Below are 8652 nucleotides of genomic sequence, written 5' to 3'. Positions count from 1 at the left end.
GGATGGATGGATGGATGGATGGATGGATGGATGGATGGGATGCTAAGCTCTGAGAGCACTGAATGGAAGAAACATTGTGAGTGGAAGCAGGTGTTTTGTATAATCTTGATTACAGTGTCTTTCCTGGCAGCTCATCAGCAATTTTGGAATAGCAGAGCATCATCAGCATACAAGTCTTTAACAGGACAGGTGTAAAATGTCACGTTGCAGCGTGAGACAACACAGGGAAACATATATAAAAATAGGAATCTATGACTACTTTCCTGTAATTTAGCAAAAAATTTGTGGGAACCAGAAGTAGTAAGTCTAATGAATTTAAACTTCACTTTAAAATTTGTTATGCTAAGGGGTTTATTAAACCAAACCATAAACTTCTTTTCATCACTTGGTGAGGGTTTCTCTGGCTTACCACATAAAGTCGATTATGCAGCACTCTGGTTCATTACCTGTGCCTGTATCTGGCAGGCAGGGAGGGCAGCTCAGCACTAGGCTTCTTGAAGAGGGTGAAAGGCAGTCTGGATTTTAGACCCCTGAAATCTGGGGACGTATTTGTACCATGGTGTCATTGAAGACTTGTATATGGCTGGGGATGAGTAGCTTGCAAGTACTTTAGGTGGAGGCCAGGTATTTTCAGCTGGGACATGATGGCTTGCCTGGAGGCACACAGGGGGCAGAGAAAGGGTGGTACCCTGGGCTCTCCCTCAGTCAGACCGAGTGACCAGCTGTCAGGGGCAAATGTTACCTAGGGACATTGGGAAGAAGTCCATATTTCTGCTCCAAACAAAACTCCAGCATCAGCTTGGTTCCTGAGGCAAGTGATTTCTTTTGGGCTAGTTAGACCTTTTATTGACTTTCTTTACAAGCACGTGTTTCCCATTGCGTTTAATGGCAGTGGACAGGAGAAGGGGGCGTGTGAGGAGGAATGTCCTCTTCCTCCAGGGGCTGGGCACCAGCTGAGCCCAAGCCCTGGGCTGCCTGGGGCAGCTGAGCAACCTCAGCCCTGCACCCTGCCCTGCCTATACCAGGGCCCTGCTGTCGCCCCAGGGGTGGTGGTTGGAATATCATCATCAACCAGCTGCTGGAAACGGGCTTCCAGCAGCTCTCCGGGGTGCTGGGAAGCATCTCTTCCCACCCCTGGGCACAGCCCCATCCCTCCCTTCGGCTCTGCCTCCTTCTGCAGCCCGGGCAGCCTGACCTGGCTTTGCTTCTAGCCCTGGGCTTTCAGGGGCAGCAAAACTCAACCCTGGCAATGCTGCTGAGAAACCCCCGTGTGACTTACACGTTCTCAGTCACAAGCTCCTGAGACAAAATGTGCAAGGTAGAAACGAGCTGCCTTTACTCATGCTTCTTAAGAAATTGGCAGGAAATTAAAAGGAAACTTAAAACATCCATGGGCTAGCTTCTGTGAAGAGCAGCGTCCTGTCAGACAGGATGCGTCTGGCTCCGGTCGGTGTCTTTTCCCAGCTAAGAATGGGAGGAGGGAGCCAACGCCTGGGAACAGAGCTTTGCACTGTGCCCCACCAAATTCAAAGAGGTTTTTTCCAACTTGCTCGATGTTTTATGCTAACTCGTGCATGATTTACATATTATTGTAAATTTGTCATTACTGTAATGGATTTCTTTCTAAATGTGTAGCAACTGGCTGTTAAGTCTGTAGAAGCAAGAAAGAACATGGTATTAGTATCCTTTCCATTATATTAATATCCTTTATGGAGGCATAAGACATCTATGATTGAGACTTACATGGCAGTGAATTCTGACTCAAAGATGTAACGATGTTGTCCCAGTGCATACTTAATTGAAGGAAAACCTGCCCTGGTACATGCAATTCATCCCAAGCACCAGGAAAGTTTTTGTACCGCTTCTTGGAACCAACCTAACACTTTCCCTACCATAACAAAATTTGATTTGACTGCTTTGGTTTAGGTGCTTTTTTAAATGAGAAAATTTCCTGTTTATTGAATTTTTGTCTGACTAATGGAGGACAGCTCTACAGCTGAGTTTCAGGACTTTCCCAAGGTCAGAGACATGTATTTTGAAAGCTGGGATTTCTCTAGTGAGTGGAAGTCTGAACTGAAGGCATTTAAACTCTATAAACTGGAGAACACAGTGAAATGAGATCAAGACATAAGACAAGGGCATTTCCCTTCAATGATCTTTGCAGCGTTAACATGGTACAAGCGTCTTACTGTGGTTGTCTTGTTTCTGCCTGGGCTTTCCTGCACGGCGGTTTGCACCCTTGAGCTGATGGTATGCTCACAGGCTGTGTAGGATTGTGCAAATCAGCGCTGAGACTCCCTGCAGGTGTTGATACTGCCATGCAACCACACGCACAGGTGACCTGCACATGTGCTGACACTGTGCTTGGGATTTCTTGACTGGTCAGCCCAGTTAGATCTACTGTCTGGTAGATGTGACTGGTTTGCCGTGTCCGAGAAGTGGGTAAATTCTCAAAATCTGCCTGAATGACATTTCTGAGTGGAAAAACACATGTTTGGGAAGCCTGGATGTATGGCAACCTTAACCTTAGATAGGTTACCCATTATTACACATACATCAAGAGACTAGGAAAGGAGAGTCCTGGATAGATTGCAGTTTGAATGATCATATTTTTCTGGTTTAAAATCTCACTGAGATAAAGCAGTTTTTCCTCCAATTCCTGTACTGAAGAGCTGATTGGCAATGCTGCATTGGGGTAGCTCTGAGGTCCCTGCTAGGAAGTGGTTTTGTTTTACAGGTGATTGAAATGGGCCCTGTTTGTGGAAGGTAGGACGAGTGAAATCAAAGTCCACCAGAGCCTAAATCACCTGCTGTGCTTATAGTGCAGGCTCCTGCATCTGGCAACAGGAAAAAAAAAAATAAAAATTAATGTGGGCTCAGAATGACAAGTTTTGGCTCAGGTTGGCTGCCTGAATTAGGAGGAAAAAGGTTTTCAGCATGAGTCAGGAGGAACACTGATGCTTAACCCTTCAGACCTACATTGAGGCTCCCTAACAGCAATGAGAAACTGTGCTAACTCCCTTTATAAACGGGGAAGAATGCTCACTGTTTACCTCATCTATGTACACACGGTACCCTTCCAGGTGACATATGACGTTTCCCTTTGCTATGGGGAAATGGCCTTCTGCTCCTTGTTGACACACCGTGACATCATTGGTGCCCGTATTTCTTAGCCATGCATTTCTCCTGAAAGGCGCTAATGTGATATGTAAGTTTATGAGAAAACATGACTAACCACGGCAGTGAGTTTGTTGAGAGGAATGTCCACAAACACAAGGTGTACGTACAGGGAAACTGTTTACTTGTACAGAAATCAGATCCGCTTCTCCAGCTTTGTAACACTTGCTGGGTTTGGGGTTTCTTTTCCTCTGCACTGATTTCAGCTGCTTTATATACACACAGTGTGAAAGGATCTGCTTAAGAGCAGCCCACTGGGTTTTTTTAGCTTTTTTTAAAATAACAACCTTGGAGAAAAAAGCAGAATTGAGGGCATTCTTCAGATCAAAGGAGAAAGCCCCAAAAGACATGTTAAATAAATAGTCTGAGTTTTCCTTTAATATGAAGAATTATACATGTCCCCTTTTGAAGTTCAGACTAATCCCAGAATGTCAATCTTGGAGACCAATGTCTAGGAGAAAAGTAGCAATACAAGTATAGCAAAGAGGGAGGAAACGCTGACTCCTTTGTACGAGCTTTTAGAGCAAAATAGTGTTATGGACCACTTCCAACCTGCTGATGTGTGTTCCCCTAAACCGTCAGAGCAAACACAGGTATTGATCCTGAGCGGTCTCTAGGAGTGGAAGCGTTACTGAGCTTTCACCTCTAGTTTTCTCGATGCTGTTCTAAAAGCAAACCAAGCATTATGCTGCACAGCTTGAGGTTTGCGTGCTGTGTGGAAATGCTGTTAGGGTGAAGAGGTGTGGCAGCCGTGTTTGTGCACCTTGGCTCCCGGTCTGCAGCAGGAGGCTAATTACACCCACTGGAGAATGAGGGACATTTGACATCCATACAGCAAACATTCGCTTGCGTTAAGCAACTGGATTGTAAACTACCATTTTTCTTTCCAGTTTAAGAAATACCACAAAGGTTATGCTGCTCCAGAAATGTGTTGCAAAACCAAGTCCTTGTTACTAGCAGTTTGTGCTTTGCCACTTTACATAGAGGCTGACCCTTGTCCTGCGCTGCTGCTTAGGAGACAGACGGAAGAGAGATGTTTATTCTGCTTCTGTACCTGCTGAACCACAGGCTGCTCCGAGAGCCACCATGTTCCTCACTTGCTGTTAGGAGTGTGCCTGGCAGAGTGGCTACATACTGCTCTACAGGAAAAGCAAAGCTCCACTTTCTGGGCTTGATTTATTTATGGATTTATTTATTTAGAGCCTACACCCCCTATATCATTCACCCCGGTACGTGCCCCAGGGACCAAGTAGTGCAGGCACACTGATGCTCTTAAGGCTAGTTCTTTCCTTGCAGCTGGCTGGCCACATCCCTACAGTGTAACAACCCCTTCTCAGTCTTGGTCTCTTCTGAGCCCCATATGGCCTCCTCAGGATGCAGTCTCTGTTCATTTGGACATTATTTCTTTTCAGCTGCTGCACATGTGACTCGGAGCTACAGCTTCAAGGGGGTTTACTGAGGGGGAAGAGGAGGCAGGGTGCCTTTTTGGAGAGTAAGCTAACACAGAGGGAGACAACTGGCAGAGTCTTGCTCATGCTGTCTCTAGGGAGCAGCCCTGGAGCAAACCATGCCCTGGCTTCACCCAGAGGAGCTTGTTCCTCTCACCAGGAATCCCAGAACTGAGCTCATATAAGAGCAATTCTGGGACCAGGATTTGAGAGTAAACTGTGGGGCCACAAAATTTGGCCATATAGAAGTAGGGACTAGTTACATTGGGGATTAGATCAGTAGTGATCACACATGCAAAGCTATAGGGGATGGCATAGGGTGTTGGGTGGATGTCTTTGCAAGCAGGCACGAACCTCTGCCCGAGTTCTGCAGTCCAGGTTTTTAAGTCCTCAAACTGTCTGCCTGGTACCCCCTACGCTCTGTTATGCTGCATGGGGGCTTTGCTGGGTGACTCACAGGCTATTTGGGTGGAGATTTCCTTTCGGCTGCTTGGCTGCCGCTCTGCAGGATGGCCCAGAAGTCCCCTGCCCTGCAGCATCACAGCTCAGGCTGCAAACCTCATGTCGGAAGGGATAAACCAGAGACGGCAGAAAACTGGGCCGCAAAATTTCTGCCTCAGTCTGAACTTCTGCTACTGTTACTGAAATGCTGTTCTCAGTATGAGGGCCCAGGTATGAGAGAAAATCTCATTGTTACAATTAAAAATGGTGTTGAAAAGATGGAAGTCTCTTTTAACAGAGAAACTCCCAAACACTGAGCAGGCTTCTTGATTTTTCTTTGACTTAGTGCAGTGGCATGTTCCATGTAACAAGGACACAGTTTCTGGAGATCTAATGCGGAGGGAAGCCCAGCAGAGCAGGTCTGGTATATCTTTTCTCTGTGCTGGCTCTGATTAGGATAGCAAAAGGGAGACACGTCACCTTGATTAGCCTAGTTGGTGGTGAAAGTCTAAGGTGTTGGCTTTCAACCTCTCTGACTTTTGCAGTGAGACCCCTATGCAGCGAGCAGAAGCTTTGAGACAACAGGATTTTTTTTTGTTTGTAACTGAGTTTTCAGATCCCCTCAAAGCAGCTCACAGGTGCGCACAAGTCTCATTCTCAAAAGCTGTTTCAGTAATCAAGTATACTGGTGTAACCTAAACTGAGACTGATTAGCTTTAATTCGACAGTACTTGTCCAGGCTGTGCTCTGAAGTGAGAGAAGCCTAGTTTTGGGAAACAAATGCATTTTGTTTCTTATTTTGCAGTTGTCTGAGATACCAAGATAAACACATCTCACTATTTGCAAGGCGTTTAAGAGGTTTCAGGACAAATGTTGCTAATATTGGCCGCTAGTTGGCATTATTGATACATCGCAGTAAAGGGAGGTGGTGGAATAAAAACCTGGGAGGGCAGCGCTTGGGGAGCTGAGGCATCCTCCTCCCTGCTCGCCTCGCAGCTTTCCCCAGCTCTGGAGGTTGATGGGTTGTGCTGAATTACGGCTGAGCCGAAGCAGGTGGAAACCACCTGGACACCACAGCCCTGCTGTGCCTTCCCGGCTGAGCGCCCTTTTCCCGAGTTTGTTGCTGTCTGTACTGGCTGGGTTCCCTGTCAGGAGAAGAGGTGACAAATGATTTTGGTCACAACCTTGCCCAAGAGGAACTTTCTTAGGCTGAAGACTCCTCACGGGCTTTTGGTCACCACAGGTGTGACGTAGTGTTTAGGCCAAACCCCAAATGCTCAAGGTCTGTAGTATTAATAATTACATTTTGTAGATGTAGCAATAATTTATCAGCAACTTGCATGGAAGCACTTCAAGAGCACGAGGCTGCTGGGAGCCAGCTCAGCTCATCTTGTGCAACCCATGGGTGTGTGTATTTTTGAAAGAGCCTTTTGTTATAGAGTTTGGTGGAATTAGCCTTCTCTTAATCTGCTTTGACTGGGAATAGATTTATGCCAGAAGACCTGATAAATAAGATGTCACTGATGAAATAAGTATGAGCTGAGGTATCAGAGTGCTGCCCGAAGTGGATTTTGCTTGGCAGAAAGAGAGCACGACAGCAATTCAGCCTTTGGGAATGTAGAAACTTTGGAATAAAAGAGAAAAAGAAATTCCACATCCTCTTTAAGACAAAAACTTCATTAAATTGTTTTATAGAATAGTTTCATTTCATACATAGGGACTAATCGTCTTTTAAATTAATTCCAAAATAATTACTGAACAGCATGGATAAAGGTGCTGTCTGTCCTTGCCTGCATGTGGTTTAGGAACCTTCCACGACACAGTAGCATTGCAATGAGAGAAATCCTCTTCTGGTTTGAAATCCATTTTTAATCTCGACATTTTTAAGGGAATTGCAAGCAACTATGCCGCCAAATCTAATTTTCTGGATTATAGACTTCTCAGATTCACATCACCATTTGCTCATTAAAAGACAAGATCCATTTGCTGCAGTAGTTGCAGACCCTCCTGGCTAGATTAAAATGACTGGCTTTCTGGGCCACCTGGCAGGGCTGAGAAGGCAAAGGCTGATCAGTTGGATCTGCTTTTGGCAAGCTGGGTTGTGGGTCCTCCCATCAGCTACTGAGTGTGCAAAGGGAATTGGGGGGGGGCTGAAGGAGCCCTGAGCAGCAAGCACTTTTCAACAAGGAAATACTTAAAAGCGGCTAAGGTACCATAACTGAGATCTAAGGCTTGAAGAAAAACAGAACTGTCTCCTTGTGTGTTTAAAACATATGGCCTGATTTCACAAATCCTCGCTTGCATAAAGAAGTTGATTAAATGAGGGAGAAGGTGCACTTGGGAGAGAGCTGCTGATTAGGGAGCAACTGAGTTTTTACCTTTATGAGACCGTGCTTTTTCTGGCACTGCTTGGCATCTGATTTTATTTGATGGGTTACATTTGCAAATTTTACGGTGGCAGCATAAATTCAATCTATGGTGTAAACCAACAGTCTTTGGAGTAGAAAACTGCCTAGCTAATTCCCAGTGAAACCCTTCCTTCACCTGACAGCGGAAGAAATATTTGAATAATATAAAGTAACTCCCTCCTGCCTCCTCACGGGCTGATTAATATAATTTCACATTGCACCTGTCCCATGTTTTTTAATACAACTAAAACGTGTATAATAATCTAAATTATAGGCCTTCAATTTGCATAATATACTTTAGAAATACCGTGCTGTTTTACTACCTATTTTTTTGGGCAGCCACTGTGTTAAAAACATCCTAGTTGCAACTCGTGGACAAAAATGCACGCTTGTACTTTAGAAGATGGTGACTTCAGTGGAAATGAGGAAAGCAGAAATATTTCTTTGAAAAGCAGAAATCTGAGAAACCTCCCCTGTGAATATTGGTAATATTTCTGTAGTGTTTTTAACAGTAGTCGCAGGCACATGCTGTTTGAAAAGCAGAAATCTGAGAAGTCTCTAAGGTGAATGCTGGTAATAACTCGTAGTGTTGTTAACAGTAACGGCAGGCACGTGGTTTCGCCTACTTTTTGTTTCAGCATTGTGTTGCTTACCAGCTTCTCCCTGCTGGCCTCAACCGAGAAGCTTTACCACCGCAGTGTGGTGCAACCTAAAACCAAAATAACTTCTGTGTCTGCCCCCTGCCTACTACATGCTCCGATAACAGAGGCAGAGGGATGACTCACCTCTGTTGTGAGCAGCCACTCACGTTCCCCTTCTCTCTGGATGCTGCTCACTTGAGGCACATGACCAAAAAAATCCCCGTCCTCCCAAACGCTCCCGCACTCGGGGCGAGGGGTGCATGGGCACGGGGTCGCCAGCCTGCATCGGTGGTGGCAGGAGGCCGAAGGCGACACTCATCGCTTCCATCTCCGCAGCTGCGCAAGAGGGTGGAAATTTGGGGTTGCGTGCGTCGTGAGCGGGGGCTGCAAAAGCTGTGGGAGGCCTCCAGGGGCAATCGGGGAGGACAGGGTGAGAAGTGGCACCCATGCCCAGGATCCCCATCATCCCACCCCATCCCCGGGATCCCCATCATCCCGTCCCCACCGTCCCCATCTCCAGGATTCCCAGGACCCGAG

Source organism: Athene cunicularia (assembly GCF_003259725.1).
Source record: "Athene cunicularia isolate RWA chromosome 1 unlocalized genomic scaffold, athCun1 chr1_part1, whole genome shotgun sequence".
Classification (NCBI taxonomy): domain Eukaryota; kingdom Metazoa; phylum Chordata; class Aves; order Strigiformes; family Strigidae; genus Athene; species Athene cunicularia.
This window is presented reverse-complemented; position numbering follows the sequence as displayed.